We start from the raw sequence: 16,016 nt of genomic DNA, 5'->3' as shown, positions 1-16,016 counted from the left end.
CAGAAGAACTTGCCAATTTTCCTCCTCTTAAGCATTAAAGTTCTATTAAAAACAAAACCTCTCCTTTGAATGCTCTCTCTGTACAACAGAAATCCAAACTGGAAGGTGTTTTATTGAAGCAAATGGTTTTTCAACTTCATGCATTCTTCTGCCAGTTAGGGTGTCTGGTGTGTCTTCCTTTACAGTTGCGTTCCTCAGTGCTAATTTCAGCTGCCAGTCGGTACTGGAAGCCATCAGAAAGGGGGAGAAAAAAGTTAACCTGATTCAAAAATGTACAAGAGGTTGTGAAACAATATAAGTTTTAAAAAAATCAAACAGATTTGCAAAGTGCAGTTTGAAGTATTGTTATTTTTCTAGATTTCTTTGCAATCTGTTAAGGGGGATGCTTTTTTTTAGAATAAATATAAGGTTTTCTTGCAACCTCCAAGACTCCAGGAGCTGGGTCTTCAAGCTGGTGTAGGACAGTGATTTTATGGCCTCCCATGACCCTATAACTGATGTCCCGCATGTGCAGGTCTGTGCTGAGAGCTGAGACCTTGATGTGAGCAAGCCTTGGAGCAGAGAGTGCATCTTCCCCTGCCTAAGATCCAGCTCTTCCCGATGCTGTAAACCTGGCTGATCAGCATGTTAAAGTGCTGAAATTTCTCTTCAGTAGGTGCACTGCTGGCTCTTCATATGAACTCAATTTTTATGTATTCCTGTAAGTTTGCAGCTGTAGTAACAGTTTTGCCTTTAATAATTTGCCTGTTTTAGGGAAAGTCATTTGTCAAATGGAAAGCATGAAGAAGCCCTTGGGCTGAGCGTGGACAGGGGTTAGGTTTCATTCTACCCTAAGCTGACCCCTGGGTAGAGAGATTCCTGCTTTAGTCTTTCAGATCATGTGTAAAACCTGATGCTGGCTGGATCATCCCGCATAGGGCAAGAATATCTGGGGGACATGGGGAGAGGTATGGAGTGAGACATTTGCAGAAGGGAATGAAATGTTTGGGATGCAGCCTCATGCTTTCTACAGCAGTGAACATCAATCAGACCTTCTCAGAAAAGCTTCAGTGGTGCTGAAAATCTTCTTTTCCCTCCCCCGCCCCTTTTTTTTTTTCTTATTTCTCTATTCGCAACTTCTGTTTCTTCTCTTTTTCTTCTGATACATTGTGGCAAGTGCAATTTTTGCTCAGGAAACTAACTTATCCTTGAAAACACAGAGCCTTGCCTCGTTTTAGTCCTTTGGCCATTGAGTAAACAACAGTTATTTTTGTTCTCCCAGTGATTTATGACTGAACAGATTTAGAGTTTATATTTTCAGGTTTATGGGCAATTTAGATAATGTATATTTGGGACCCTAAATATTTGGTACTCTTACAGTCTGTCAATTAATGTTATGCCCAATTGGAGAAAACTGTATAAACTGAAGAGACACAAGCATTGTGTTCCTAGCATAGCCTCATGATTCTTTTCAAGTACCAAATTAGGTAATCCTTAAAGGTAGCAAGAGTTTGAGCTTCTGTTGGTAAACCATCTAGGAGGGTGCCATCCAGAGGGAATAACCTACTTTTCTTAAGTGAACCAATTCTCTGCAAAACTTGGAGTAAAATGCAGTAGGATCAGTGCTCAGAAAATATTGAACTTTTTTTACCAGCACAGCATACTTAGAAAAATAACCACCAAATCTCTCTTCTTTTCACTGCATTTTATTATTCTTTTCATTTTTTACAGAGTCATAAACAGTCATTGGTCACAAATAGACATAGCAGACATCTCTTGGGAAACCAGATCTTTTTACTGAAGAGTTAATTTTGCAAGTTTGTAAAAAATAAGAGGCGTTTTTAAAAAATCTAAACTTCAGGGGTTTATTTTCCTCTTTCTCACCTCCCCCTTTATCTAGCTTTAGTGTGTGGTAATTCTGCAGACACAGCCTTTGCAGTGATCCTGTGAAGATAGATACATGCCACTGCTTGTACTGTTGCTGTCCCCTTCTGTTCAAAAGAAAACCATCTTCCTTTCCACTCCCAGTTGCCAACTTTACTCAAGTAAATAGTAGTTAAGCATTCCAACGTTTTTTTCCAGGAACACAGTAAAGTGTTGGGCGCTGGCGACCTGAAAACCTCGACTTGAGAACCTCTGTAGCTTGAAGCTAATTACTTCTCCTTCCACAAGTATTTTCTCCTCATCCACTTCAGAGTGTGACCACTTCCTTGGTAGATGGGGGAAGCCTTTTCCGGAGTCTGGGATTGGGCCTGTGTGCACTGTGGGATCTGGGCTGTGTGGCGATGCTGGGATTTGGGTGCTGGGGGTTTCATCTCACCTCCTCCAGCCCCCTGGCCCCAGTCCTGCTCTCACCAGCCTTCCCCATCCTGGAGTGCCTCCCCTCCAGGGACTGAGCCCCTTGCACAGACGTGACAGCACAAAGAATTTCCTGTGGGCAGCTGAACATTTTATTGTCTCTCCAGTTTTCTTTTGACATGGACTGGCGTGACAGGTAGCTTTGCTTCAGGGTGGCTGCAGGATTATGGCACACACCACATCAACCAGGGATACCAACCAGGGATACCACTACGCTGACGGTGGTTCTTCTCTGAAGCTCCCCAGAGAAAAGGAGAAACAAAGGAACAAATTTTGTGTTCCCAACTTTAATTCCTTGATAAAATCAGTGCAAAGCTTTGACAAAATCCAGTATTAATTATTATTTAAATCTCACTAGATAAATTTGCTGGTTTTGTTGGAACTCCTTTCTGGTGTGGTGTGCAGTTTCATAGAATCACAGGGTGGTTTAGGTTGAGCTTTAAAGCTAATCTGGTTCCAACCCATCTGCTGTGGGCAGGGACAGCTGTCACTAGACCAGGTTGCTCAAAGGCCCATCCAACCTTGACCTAGAACACTTCCAGGGATGGAGCATCCACAGTTTCTCTGTGCAACCTGCTCCAGTGCCTCACCACCATCACAGTAAAGAATTCCTTAGTATGTATGCATAAGGATGCACCTATCTGTGGTATGATCTGGTAAAATAATCACAGAAGTGTTAGTTTATCTGCTCAACAGTTCTTCTCAGAGGCCTCATACTATACAAATGCAAGCAAAGCATGGTCTTTGTTGGAAGGTATCTACAGCTTAAAGCTTGGAGGAAGTGTGAAATGGGCATAAAGTAATTGTCATGTTTGACATAAAGACCATCTATATTTAATAAAAAAGACACCCCAATTTTTTTTTAGAATTCAAAGGAATAAACAAAGAGCTGTTTGTGAAGATTCAGTGCTTCATTTTTTTTTTAACTCTTGCCTTTATTTTGTTTTAGGTTGCTACAACTGAGTTGCCTGAGCACTGCCCTACAGAATTTTAGAGGGTCACTTCTTAATGGATTGCTGCAGCCTCTTAATTTCTCCATTGATCCTGTTCCCTGCATCGTGAGAACATTTTAGCCAGCACAGAACCTAGAAAAGTTACATGTAAGTTATTATTCCAATTCCTTTCTATTTAAAGAAAAAACGAAAGGAAAAAAAGAAGAAAAAAGATCTTGGGGAGGCAAGGTGGAGGCAGTAAATATCACACTTTAGAAAAACACTGTAAAAGCTGTAATTCAACTGCAAACATTAGGTGGTGAATAAATTGTTATTGAAGTAGTTACTTGCTTTTTTAACCTAAATAGTGATTGTCATTTTGACGGCTTTCCTAAGTGTTCTGCTACTACAGTAAACCATAGCGAGAAGTACTTAAAATAGCTCTGTTCGCCCCACTGCTCCAACTGCGCTTTGTTTTCCTCGGCACCTGGCTACGTGCGTGTACGCTTACCTTGGTGTGCTCTGCCAAAGCTGCACGTGCTCCGTGCGAGCTTGGAGGCCATCACCTGCCCAACAAGACTGCAGGCACCCTTCTATTTCTCACATGATGAAATCCACATCCTTCTCCTTTCGGGTTCCTGAACTATTTCCCTTGGAGGAGCCCTGGTGCTGCTTTGTCCTTCAGCCTGCTGCCCCAAAAGGCTCTGTAAGCATCAGCAGGATCTTCATGGCTACCTCCAGCTCCTTCCAGGTGGAATTAAGTGCTCCGCCTGACTGTGGGAGGGTAAAGAAAGCTGTGCACTCATCTACTAGGGGCAGATTGAGGGGACCCCTTCCTATCTTCTCAACCTGGGTAGTAGTTCCCAGTGCTTGTAGTGCTTTGATTTTTCTCCCAAGAGGGGGAGCAGCTTATGGTGCTGTGCATGTATTTCATCCCTAATCTCGTGATGGCTGAGTCTTCCTGTGAAACATTCCGTAGCACAGCCTGACATAGAATCAGCGGGGAGAAGCTTGTTTAACCCTTTGCAGTTTGTCAGCAGTTCTAACCCTAATTCTGTGTTCTGAGATAGGAGAAACTTCTGGACCATTGTAAGGATGGCATGGATGTGATGGCCCGTGCTCTACGGAGGACGGGACACCCCAGAGATGACGCGTTTGGGAAAAGGCTAGAGCACAACCTAATTTCATTAATTTTTAAAACAAAAGCAAATATTTTTGTGGTTTAGAGGTTTTTATCTTTGAGATGGTGGTATAGAGCAGCTTGGCAAAAGGAGATAATACAAAATTGTGGTTCAGAGTGTGGCACTGTGCATGTTACTGCCTGTATTTGTTCACTGCAGTGACAAATGCATATGGTGCAGTTTAATCAGAACAGGTCAGTGAAGCAGCACTCCTTACTGGTCAGTTTTTCTTGAATGCCTACTAACACCATTTTTAATCTTAGAAACTGATCTGTAATACTACTTCTAAAAAAGTATGAGTGTTTTGGAACCAAAGCTTTTACATTAGAAATATACCTTTTTTTGAAGTACTTTATTTGCTTGTGTGACGCTAGAAGATTTATTTAAAGCAAGAAAAGTCTATTGCAAATGGAGGACAGTGTTCTTTAATGCATATGGAAATTCAGTTTTTAAAGAGAGGAAATTTTTTTTTCTGGTGTGATGAGTATCAGAAAAAACAATGGTGAAGCCGTATGCAGTGGAGACAGTCTGGGTAGTAACAGAATTCACTGTCAAAGAGGCCTTACAGGGTGTGAGTTTGATTTCATTTTCCAAAAAAAAAGGGAGAGTGTTGCCATTTCCTTTAGGGTTTGGCATTATCTGGTGCAGTTATTAATCAAATCCCCTTTAGCAGGAATCGTCTGACGACAGGAAAATTTTGGATCTGGCTTGAAATTTGTTTTTAGTGCTTGTCTGAAGGGAAGAAGACTTGATATGAGTTGTAACAGCTAGGCAGGCAGAAAAAGCTTGTTTTTCATTAGTCCTACTTAGCACTACTCCCATGAGGTTTGGAAGGCTTATTCACAATTTTTTGCAGGGTTTTCTCATGATGTTTGAAAAGCTTATCATTAGGCATCTTGCAAATTCACTATTAAAAACACTTCCAGAGGAACTAACTTCAAAAATATCATCCTTGTTGAGGGACTTGAAAAAGCAGACAGAAATGGGAGAAAAAGCCTCTCTCATTCCAAGAAGTGAATAGGAAGTTTTGTCTTGCTTCTTGTTGTGCTACGTATGATCATGTCTCCTTTTCAAGGAACAAAATCAAGTCTGAGGACCAAATGAACTTGAAAACCAGTGTGAGGATATAGGAGCCATCATCAAATATGTGCTTTTCCATTTTTTTCTTTCTTCTTTCTCTTTTAACTGTGGTTATGTGCTTGAGCTATGCATCATTTTTAAAACATGGTGTGTACTCTAGCTCCTAGAAAACCCATGCACCACCTCACAGGCTGTTGGCTGGGGGTGCACCCGCCGTGTGTGCAGATCCACGCCGGCACAGGTAGACATGAGGGCAAGCTGCTCGTTGCCTATTTGATTTCTCAGTGTTTCCCACTGTCTGGCTATTTTTGATGACAGACTGCTTGTAACAATTACCTTGTTATAGCAATTTCCATAGAAAGAAGCAGACTTTCACTTGTTAATTAGCCCTGCTGGAAAGAGCAGTTGCACAGGGTTGACCCAGCTGCAACAACTGCGTTCTTGTTGCTTTTCCCAGGGTACAGTGGGATAAGCAAGTATGCCTTCCCCCCTGTGCATTTATTATTTCATTTTTATAATACTACTTGGATGCTGATTGATAAAATTTCCATAAAAATACTGATATGTGAGTTCAGAGCAGAAAGTCCCTTGCTCATTCTGATGAAGCATATTGCAAAACCCTGTTATGGTGCATGTGCCAGGATAGTAAAAAAAAACCCCATTTCTCTAGGTTCTCAGGGAATTAATCCTGGCTAGGTTAGACTGAGTGTACTGTAGTGTGGGAATACAGCAGCTGGGGAGAAGCTATGCTCTCTGCTGAGAGGCTCTCTCCGTTTGTTATCCCAAACAATCATGAATGACAGAGAATGTACAGAGCTGTGCCTTGGAGCAGCTCATGGGGCAGGGCTGCTGGCATCCTAGAGGAGGCAGGTGACTATTCCTAGCAGTGTCCATACTCTGCTCACATTTCCTGCTTTGTTTTAGCCCTGTGTGTTTTCCTCTAAAAGCAGCAAAAATAACATCCCAATTAATGTCTTTCTGCATCTCATAAAAAGACCAGATTTGTACTGCTTATCAAATGCCTATAAGCGCTTTATACAGGATGAAAAAATAAGTCAACCCAAAAGTCAGAAACTTCTATACAAAAATTTCATATTCGCTAGGTATGAGTTCTTCGGAGTATTAAAAAAAATTTTAGAAAGATTTCTTGAAATCTGTCCTATGGCCACCTCTAGGCAGATGTAAATAATGTAAAATTTTAAATATGCAGATATTGATGGTTAAATGTCTGTCACTTGCCTACCACCACAGCCTGGGAAAAATGTATCTTTTTTAAAATCTGCACTTAAAGGTCAGATAACTTGACAGAATTCAGAAGGAAATCAGATTTCTGAAGGCAAAATTGTGTCACTTTGGACATTGACTTATCAAACACTCCTAACTATCAGTACCAAACCCTCTTCCCAAGTGCCAGGACCAGTGAGGACATTGGCAGGTTTATCTTACTGGATGAGAGATGTGGCCATGTCTGCATTTCATGATTTCTCTGGTACATTTTCCTGTTGGAGTGCTGTTCTCAACAGGGGCAAAGACACTTTGTTACCTATTTTATGGTACTGGCGTATCAGGACTCTGTACCTCATGCCACCAGAGGGTGTGGAGTGTCTTCCACCTCGGGGACCTTTACAGCCTCCCATGGCATCCTTTCCATTGACCACTGCCAGCAGCACTGTGTCAGTCCCTCAATGTGATCAGGGGCTTCTCAGCATCATCAGTGCCTCTGTACCTCAACCAGGCTGAGTGGCCGGGGACAGCTTTTGATACAAGTACATCTGATGACTAAATATAACTTTATTTATATGTGCAGATGTGTGTATATATATAAAAATGAAACTTAAATATTTATAAAACTTATATATATATGCATGTGTATGTTTTCTAAAATAAAATATGTATCTGGACAAATGTATGGTCTGAAAAGCGCTGGTGTGGCTTCAGGCAGGGCACATGTGTGCGGGTGGTGAGCCAGTGTCCCTTCCTGGAGGTTTCTGACCAAGACCCCAGCGTTGGAGGCATCCCCACCCAGGCACACGCGATGACCACAGGCTGTGTGGCCAGGAAGAGCACTCTGCTCATGTTTAGCTGGTAACAGCAGCGAAGGACAGCGGTGTTTGTTGCAGTGTAGCATGCCACATGAACTCGAATTACTGTGACACCTCTCGGCCTGTTGCCATTGGCCGAAGGTTTGTTTGTTCGTCACCCCAGCGGTGCCACGGGCTGCGTGGGCGCGCGGCGTCATTGATCTGTTTACTCGGCGTTTCCCATGTGGCCGCCGTGTTGTGGCGAGAACTTTTATTTTTCGCCGTAGCAGGTGACAGCGCGGGTGTGTGTGTGTGTGCCAGCCCCAGGGACTGAGTCACAGCCCTCCCTCTGCCCGGGGCCAGTGGCGCTTCCCCTTTCCCGGTGGGGTGAGATGCCAGCCTGTCTCCACAGGACATCTTACCAGCCTGCACATTGCTTTAATTTTTTTTTCCACAGAAAAGCCTGAGAGATGGTGACAGCAAGACCAACTTTCTCTGTAACCAGTGAAAAGTAAAATCCATCTCACCACATCAGTTTTGTTTTCACTGCTGGCTCAACCTCTCCTCTCCCTCTGGCAGAGCTCTGCACAGTCATTCAGTGCCCGGCTTGGGGGTGGTGTGGTTGTTAGCTCAGTGGTGTATGACCCATTTATTTTCATAATACTTAGATACCCGCGCTTCTGTGGCGTTCAGCACACAGGTCCTGCGACCTAAATCCTTGGCAGGAAAGCACACACCTGATTTCAGCAGCGTGCGTGGAGAGCAGCCGGCTCTGCCTTTGCCTTGTCAGGAGCTGCAGGAAGGTGACGCGCTTTTGGGTCTAGCGGGCAATTGATAAGCAAGGGCAGGTAAAGGTACATTTTTCTGGAGCCAGCACTTGGTCTTCGATCATTTAGTTAAATATTGATTGCTAGCTGGTAGGACATGTTTCCTGTTATGATTTACAAAGAGTTGAGACGTAAAAGCGTTGTATTGGATCGTTTTCTTGCTATAATAACCCGCACATTCAGTGACAGCAAGATGATTAATGGCATGAGATTGTTCACTCTCATCATCTCCAGACTTGGCATCACCCTCCTGTTGGGTCTGGTCTTGAGACGGACCTTTTTTCCTTTATTTCTTTTTTACTCAGTCAGTTGAATTAGTTTTCTGTGGGTTTTCAAATGATAATTAGGTTCACGCTTGTGTTACTTTCTGTAAATTGAAAGAATCAGGCATAGGACATACAGGAGAGCAAACTGGCATCATAGTAGACCTGAGAGTTTTAGGTATAAAATTAAAGAGTAATTTGCAAAGTGACTTGAAATAAAGTGGATTTAAACACAATGAAATCATCCTTGACAGCAATTTGTTTGAAGTTCTTCTACTGTTATGAGTGTAAAGGGATTTTTTTTTTAATTGCCAGTTTCTGGGTAGAGTATTCAGCATAATTTCTCACAGGTAAGTGAAGCATTAACTCCTTGTACCTCAGTAGTTTGGGCAGCAGGGGAAGAAACTGAGAGTTAGAGGGAAGCACCTTCTCTACTTCATAATTTGAAAATCAGTCAGTGGTCAGCTAACTTAGAGAAGGACTTTACCAGGCATGCTGGTACTGGGAAAAATGTATGAAAATCCAACAGAGTCCTGGACAGTAGATACGCACAGCATGTGAAAATTGTCTTCAAAGTTTAACAGAATATAATGGCCCACTAGATATAAACTGGAAAAAAAGTTAACAGCAACTAGCTAGTTTACATCCCTTGTTAAGATGAGCCATGAGTTTTGAGGCTTTTGCATTTATATACTTTTGCTGTAGGTGTTGGAAGTGTGGGTGGCCACGAAAAAGCAGTGGTTACAATAAGATTTTCCATTTATTGCCCTTTGTGTACAACTAAAAATAAGATTCAAATGCTTCAGCATTTGTAGAGCAAGCATAATATTTCTCTTAGCTCTGATGACTGGCTTGCCTGCAGCTTCGGCTCTGTCTGGTGGGTGAGTCCTAGGTTTTAATGCTTGTAAATGGGTCTGTGTTGAAAGGAGAGTCAGAGCTTACTTGTGGTGTGGTCTGGCTGTGTTAATTCATCAACTTCTTACTGGAAAAAAAAAAAGAAAAAGTAGTTAGGCATAGTACATAAGTAAAAGGTGGTGATGAAAGAATTTTGGAAGCAGAATTATTCTGCTGTCTGGAAAAAGCAGCTTTGGAGAGGACGGGAAGATCTTTAAAGTTAAAACTTTCAAAACTTCACTGGTGTACCTTGCGTTGTTGATCTGGAATTTCATCTTCTGGCAGAGAAAAAGTGAAGGAGAAAAAAAAATGGAAACTATACAAATCTGCTGAGCTTGAGAAACAAATTCTCAGGGTTAACTTTTGGCAGATAAAATCCTTTTGGTTTGCTTTTTAGGGTGACTATTGAAATACACTGTCTGATACTTTTCCAGGTAGTTGCACTGGTTAGGAATCCACTAAACCAGTTGCAGTATCTTGAACTACTAAATGTATTCTGACCACATTAATTGATATGTCAGCTCGTGGCCAAGAGAAATATTAAAGAGAGATGTCAGTATATGCAGGGAAATTTGTAGCTTCATGGTGTCAGCTTTGGTGCTGTCCCAGCTTCACTCATTAGTAGCTGTGGCATTTCCAGAGAATGAGTGTGCCTGTGCATGTCAGGCTTCTTGGTCTGATGTCATTCTTGTGATGGATGAGAGGAGAGAGCATCTATCCAAGAGCTGCAGGACCAGAGGTAGAGGCTGAAAACTTGCTTTCTGCTGTGTGGCAGCTTAAGCATCACTGCTTTCTTGTCACTTCATGACCTTCCCAGCTTTGCCAGGCTTGGCAGGGTAGCAGAGGTGTTGGTCTTGAAAATCGGGCTTTGTAAGACAATACGTTTTCACTCTGACTAACACCACGTGGTGAGGAGGATGTGCGGTACTGGGGGCACTTAGAAGCACACGCGCTTGTTCCATGGACTAGTCACGCTGTCAATGGTGAGTCTTTCATTAGGCAATATGAAATCCCTTTAAATTAGCTTGGTGTAGTCCTCCCTCTCTTCCTAGGAGGGCTCATGCCTGTCATTGCTGCCTTACTTTTGCCTTTTTGCTGAAATGTGCCTTTCTGCTCTTACATCTGTGCCTGCTTGTTGGACCAGCTCTTGCCTTGATACAAAGTACAAATGGCAAGAGAGCTGATGCGGTAATCAAGGCTTCAAATACTTCAGATGGGAACGGGCAAAACTTCAGCAATTATTAGTTTCCCCCACAGTGGTTGCTGCAGGGAATTACATTACCTCTGTTATAATCACCTGCATGCCTCAGTCCTGTAGGTGCCCAGATGCTGACAAGGAGCGTAATCATTTGCTGTAATATTTTTCTGTGGAATTTTCCCTTTTTCAGTACAGTTGTAGAGGTGGTTTTTTTCTCCCCACCCAGCCTTCTTTTCTACTGCTGTGCCAGCTGCAGGTGAGTTCAAACCTGATGGCTTTGAAGATAATGACAGGAGAGAGTGCAACACGTGTGTCATGTGGCAGCAGCACTCCTGCGCTGATCACTGCTGCTGCTCTTTCCAGCGGGATGAGACGTGCTGGACTCTTCCAGGGGTATCGCCACACGGGCTATTTTTAGCGATGGCACATCGGGCGCATTGTGCAACTATCAGTACCCCTGCTGTGCTCTTCATTTTTTTCCCTTGTATGGTGATGAGGTTTGTAAGGTGTTTGACTTTCTCTTGAAGACGTAGAAGGATCTCTTTTGATTTTTTTTAACTACTTGTAGAGCTGCTCTGGGGAATCTGTGAAGTTGTGTTTCCTGTACACAGTTTGAAGGGAGCAGTCCTACATGTGGCCACTAAATTAGGATTAGTGTAAGTGACACAAACAATGTGGTTGAGATTTTCAGCTGAAGACCTCTAGCAACCTTTTGGGTTGCAGAGCAGAACTGCTACCTTGGGAAACCCCAAGCTTGTTTTTGTTGGGTTTTTTTTTAACTTTACCACAGAAAACAAGCTGTACTCGGGCCTTTTTACAGTTGTCATAGACTCTTTCTGTGGCTCTCAGCTTCTGGGGTCCTTTGAACAGCCACCTCATGCTGTACAGGAGGTCCTGTGAGGCGGGGACAGCAGCAGATGCTTTGGGATGTGGTGCAGTCTCACAGTGCGAGCAGAGCTGGACACAGCAGTGGACTGGGGGCTTCGGCCCATCACTGCTGGAGGAGCAAGGCTGGCTAGTCACAGGCTCCTTATTGCATTGCTCGAATAATGTGAAAACATTAGCAATGGAGATTTGCTGTAATGGTGTATTTTAAGTGCGTCTCTGCTCTGCCAGCTTCACTTTTAATGCACTCGGTTAAGGAATGCTTTGGAGGTTGCTGCTAATGGATGAATCTCCCAGAAAATTGGAATTTTGAAATAAGATTGACACTTTGGAGTGAGAAATATAAATCTAATGAGAGTATTTCAGCAGAGGTTTGTAATTAGGAATGAATGGAGGGAATTTGTACACGCAGTCTGCAGAAGGGCACAATGGAAGGTGAAATTGCACCCTCTGTGCTGAATGAGGGATGAAAGCCAATGTATCAGTGTCATGGCATGACAGTGTAGAGTATAAATGATACTGTCACTGAGTGCTGCAGAAGGTATCAAGGGAATTCCACTCCAGTAAATTACATTACTTAGACAGACCTGAAGGCATTGTGTCTGAATGATTGGAGGGAAAAAAGGTTGTCAGCACAAAGCAGAAGATATTATAGAACAACTGGCTGCAGGCTTGGAAACCAGTGTTTTTCTGATGTTTACCATGCAAAGCTTTTCTGATGCTATTTTAATTTATTTTTGGTTGAATTAGAAATGTATTGATGAAGCGAAAGTATTTTTGAGATGGTGTTTGGAGTGGATACCAACCTGCAGCAAAAGGTGTTAGCATGCACAGCTCCCATTTTTCCATTAGGAACTGGGACTCCTTCAGACTTGAGGAAAATCTAATCATGTTCCAAGCTCAAACAGTGTTTTTTAATGCATTGCTTCATTTCACTGAGGACTTCCTTTTTGGCCTGGATTTTCCTTACAGGGTAATTCTAGCATAAATTTGTAGGGAGACAGGGGTTGTTACTGTTCTCACTAGCAGTGAGGGGCTGGACTGTGGTGAGCAGCAGCAGATCACGGGACACAAACTTTAAGGTCTCGTTTAGAGGCGTGGTGAGGTCCATGATGCGGGCAGGTAGGAGCATGATGTCATCCTGACAAGACAGCAAAAATCCAGAGATTTACCCTTTCAACATGTATGCACTAATGCATCGCAGTGTGTTCCTCACACTGTTCTGCTTTTTGCCCACCAAACCCCACTGCTAATGCCAGTCCCAGCCACAGTGATGGTGTTGAGTGAAATAGTTATTTCCCACCATTTTATTCTCTGTAACAACCTACTACATCCACCCGCACAGGGACAGTACCTTAGAGATGGGGTTTAACTGCTTCTCTGTCTCTGACCTCACACACAGACAACACCTACAAGCTCCTGTAATTTCCTAGTTTGCTCATGGGTGAGACAGCCCAGCTCCCACAGTCCTCCCAAACTGCTGCTTGATGATAAAACATCTGTTCCCCGAAGATGCTGCATTTCATCCTGTGGTACATAATAAGCTCTGCTTGTTTTGGGGCTTTTTGTAAAACGGTAGCAGTCTTTGTCCTTCTTAAAACATATTTTCCCACTTGTCTACTGATAAAAAACATCACTGAGAGTACATGCTATAAGTAATGATAAGGGAGCAGGCTTCATTCCTCCTCTCCAAAACTTGATTTTTGGCAAAGCCCACACAAGGCAGGAGGAAGGACATGGAACGCAGTTTTAGCAGTCCATGAAACAGGCTTCTTCATGTGGAAATGGTGGTTCAAGTTGTGGGAGCATTAACCAGGAAATATGGCCAAACTGAAGGGTGCTGACTCTAGGAAGGTAGCAGTTCAAATGCTCCCATGAAAAGGATTCAGCCCCTAGAGCCTGTAGCTGGAAACCAAAGCATCAAACCCACAGACCATGTGGAAAAGCAGTCAGGCATCTGTGGAAAAGAAGATGCCCTGTGTGGGATGGGATTCAATAGTAGAGCAATTTAGCAGTGGGTCCTGATCATAGCCAAATGTGAGTGGGAGGAAGCAAAGTGCAATTTCCGTCTATACCTCCTGCATTAGAACTGGGTCGGAGTGGTCCAGGGTGTAGGACTGTGTCTGTCTGTCTGTCTGGATAAAAAGGGGAATTCAGACATTAGAGATATAAAATTTGTCCTCAGACCGTCACTGTCATGGGAAACTACTATGCCTGCTTAAGCACCTGTTCGTAGTAGTATTAAAAATCCTCTGTCACTCACTTCTCCTGTGGTATTTTGTGTCAAAAACTGGCATTTTGCCATATCTGGTTTTTTGCGTGTTGGGAAAGCAAATGCTTTTTTCTTATATTTAGTGTTACTCCTGTGATCATGATCAAGCTGTGTTTTCAAAATGTGGTTCTTTGTAGTCATCCATCCACAATCCACAGAAAGTCCATTAGTTCTCACAGCTCTAGCTACTCATATGAGGCTTTTTTCCTCTTCCCATGCTTGGTCCTGTGGCATGAAAGCCTATAACCAGCACCTGTGAAGTCACCAGGGCCACTTGGATGAGTGATAGGTGCAAAACTGGACTTTAAATGCTGCAAAGTGTTGTGATTGCAAGAGTGGGATAGAGCAGGAGAAGGAATGACCAAACTATGCCTTAGAGAAGACTGGGAGACTGAACAGTCTTGCTTTAACCGAGAGAAATATTGAGCCTGCTCAGTCAGGTCGGTACCCCCTGGCAAATGTATTTTGTTGTATAAATGTTTCCCTGAGGTCCCAGAAGACTATCCCTATCTCTTCCTATCTTTTACAGTGGATTTCTGAATAATCAATCTTGGTGCAGGAAGGCTGTGGTTTAGTAAGTGTAGCTTGCTAACAAGTCAGTGGTTTAATCTTAATTCTCACTCCTCGTGCTTTTGATAACACAGGGCTATAAAGTTTGACATCGTAGAAACTTCTCTATAAATTCTGATTTGCTTGCCAAAAAATCAGCCTATTACTTTCAATTCCCCTGTTATCATTAGTGTTATTAAACTGACGATTGATGTGTAAAAACTGCCATTTGCATGAAGTTCACAAAACTGCAATAAAAGACACTTTTGTTCTGACTTGGTAAGGAGAGAGGAAAAAAACCAGCTAAATAACACTAGTTCTAACAGCAGAGATGTTCATATAAAGACATGTTCTGAACAATAAGATCGTTTATCCATGTATGACATAAATACATCGGAATTTAAATAATGAGAGATCTTGTGAAATGCAGCAAAACGCACACCACTGGCATTGTGAAGTTTCCCTTCTCTAAAGCCCTGTTCTCAGGGAAAAGCAGCTTTACTTTTGCTTTGAAAATCCATTATCATAAGCCTTTTTTAAAAAAAAACGTTTGTCGTAGTGCAGTATTAAAGCAATTTTATACCCTAAGAGCAGCTCTTTCGTAAGGTAAAATGCAGTCCCATGTGTGTATGTAATTGCGGTTTATAATACTTCTCACAGCCCTAATTTTCCCAAAATTAAGAAAACCACTAACCTTTTTAGGCTTTCCTTTTCCTAATTGTTTTTTGTTCTCCCTGTCTTTCTTCCACAAAAAATTCTTTTTTTAAAATCCCTGCTCAGGAGAAAAAAAAAAAAAAAAAAAGGCACAGAACGCTCTCTGGATTCATTGCAAAACACTGCTTGAAGGAAGCATTTTAAGAGTTTAGGTTAAAAAGTTTCTGCTTCTTTCAAACTACATGGGTGACACTGCTATTTTGGGAGACCATACCATCTGCTTGTTAACCAAAAAGCAGGGAAGATATTCCTAGTTCTAGTATAGATTTTTGGGTTGATTCCACATAAAATTCCCAACTGATCTCCGCTTGTGTTTGCCCCCTCTATAAGCTAAGGAGAACAAGGCCACTCATCTCTTCCACCTTCACAGCTCCCAAGATAAAGATGCTCAGCTTGTGGTCCTGAGTAAGGCATGGTTGTTCACAACAGACACAGTCCATCATGACGTATGGGGGCCCTAATCCTTCCCTGCAGGTGTTTATGTCACAAAAGTTATGACAAGGAGTAAAAGAGCAATATCATGCCCAGCCCCTGATGTGCCACAGGTGACTGCTACCTGTGGATGAAGAAGAAGGTATTTGGGGGAGGCTTGGATGGGTTGTGTTGGAGGAGCTGACTTCTTGTTGGTGTTTGAGTAAGAAAGGGGGAGGACACATTTCCTGGGGTTTTGCTTGCTTTGGGAGGGGAAAAAAGGCAGAAGAACAAGGTTTCCTGGCCCACAGATCAGCCATCTACCAGGTAGTGCAGGTGGAAAAAGTGCAGGAGCTAGAGAGGACAGTAAGACTGTCCTTCCCTTGGTGGAGAGGAGTGGCAGGGCCTCTAGTCCAGATGGATTGAAGGAAAAGGTTGACATGAGTAGGAGC

At 42.8% G+C, this 16,016-nt stretch overlaps 1 protein-coding gene across 6 annotated transcripts in view; it reads left to right on the top strand.

Moving 5' to 3' along the window:
- BACH2 (BTB domain and CNC homolog 2) overlaps positions 1-16,016 on the top strand; it is a 145,281-nt gene that overhangs the window by 58,102 nt on the left and 71,163 nt on the right. For all 6 annotated transcript variants that reach the window (XM_017742853.1, XM_017742857.1, XM_008640268.2 and 3 more), the window contains one exon: positions 3,287-3,437. The gene's annotated coding sequence lies outside the window, so the exon portion shown is untranslated. The remainder of the gene's footprint in view (positions 1-3,286; positions 3,438-16,016) is intronic.

Source organism: Corvus brachyrhynchos, unplaced genomic scaffold (genome assembly GCF_000691975.1).
Source record: "Corvus brachyrhynchos isolate BGI_N302 unplaced genomic scaffold, ASM69197v1 scaffold87, whole genome shotgun sequence".
In the NCBI taxonomy this organism is placed as follows: domain Eukaryota; kingdom Metazoa; phylum Chordata; class Aves; order Passeriformes; family Corvidae; genus Corvus; species Corvus brachyrhynchos.
The sequence above is the reverse complement of the archived record's forward strand: the minus strand, read 5'-3'. Positions and strand labels throughout refer to the sequence as shown.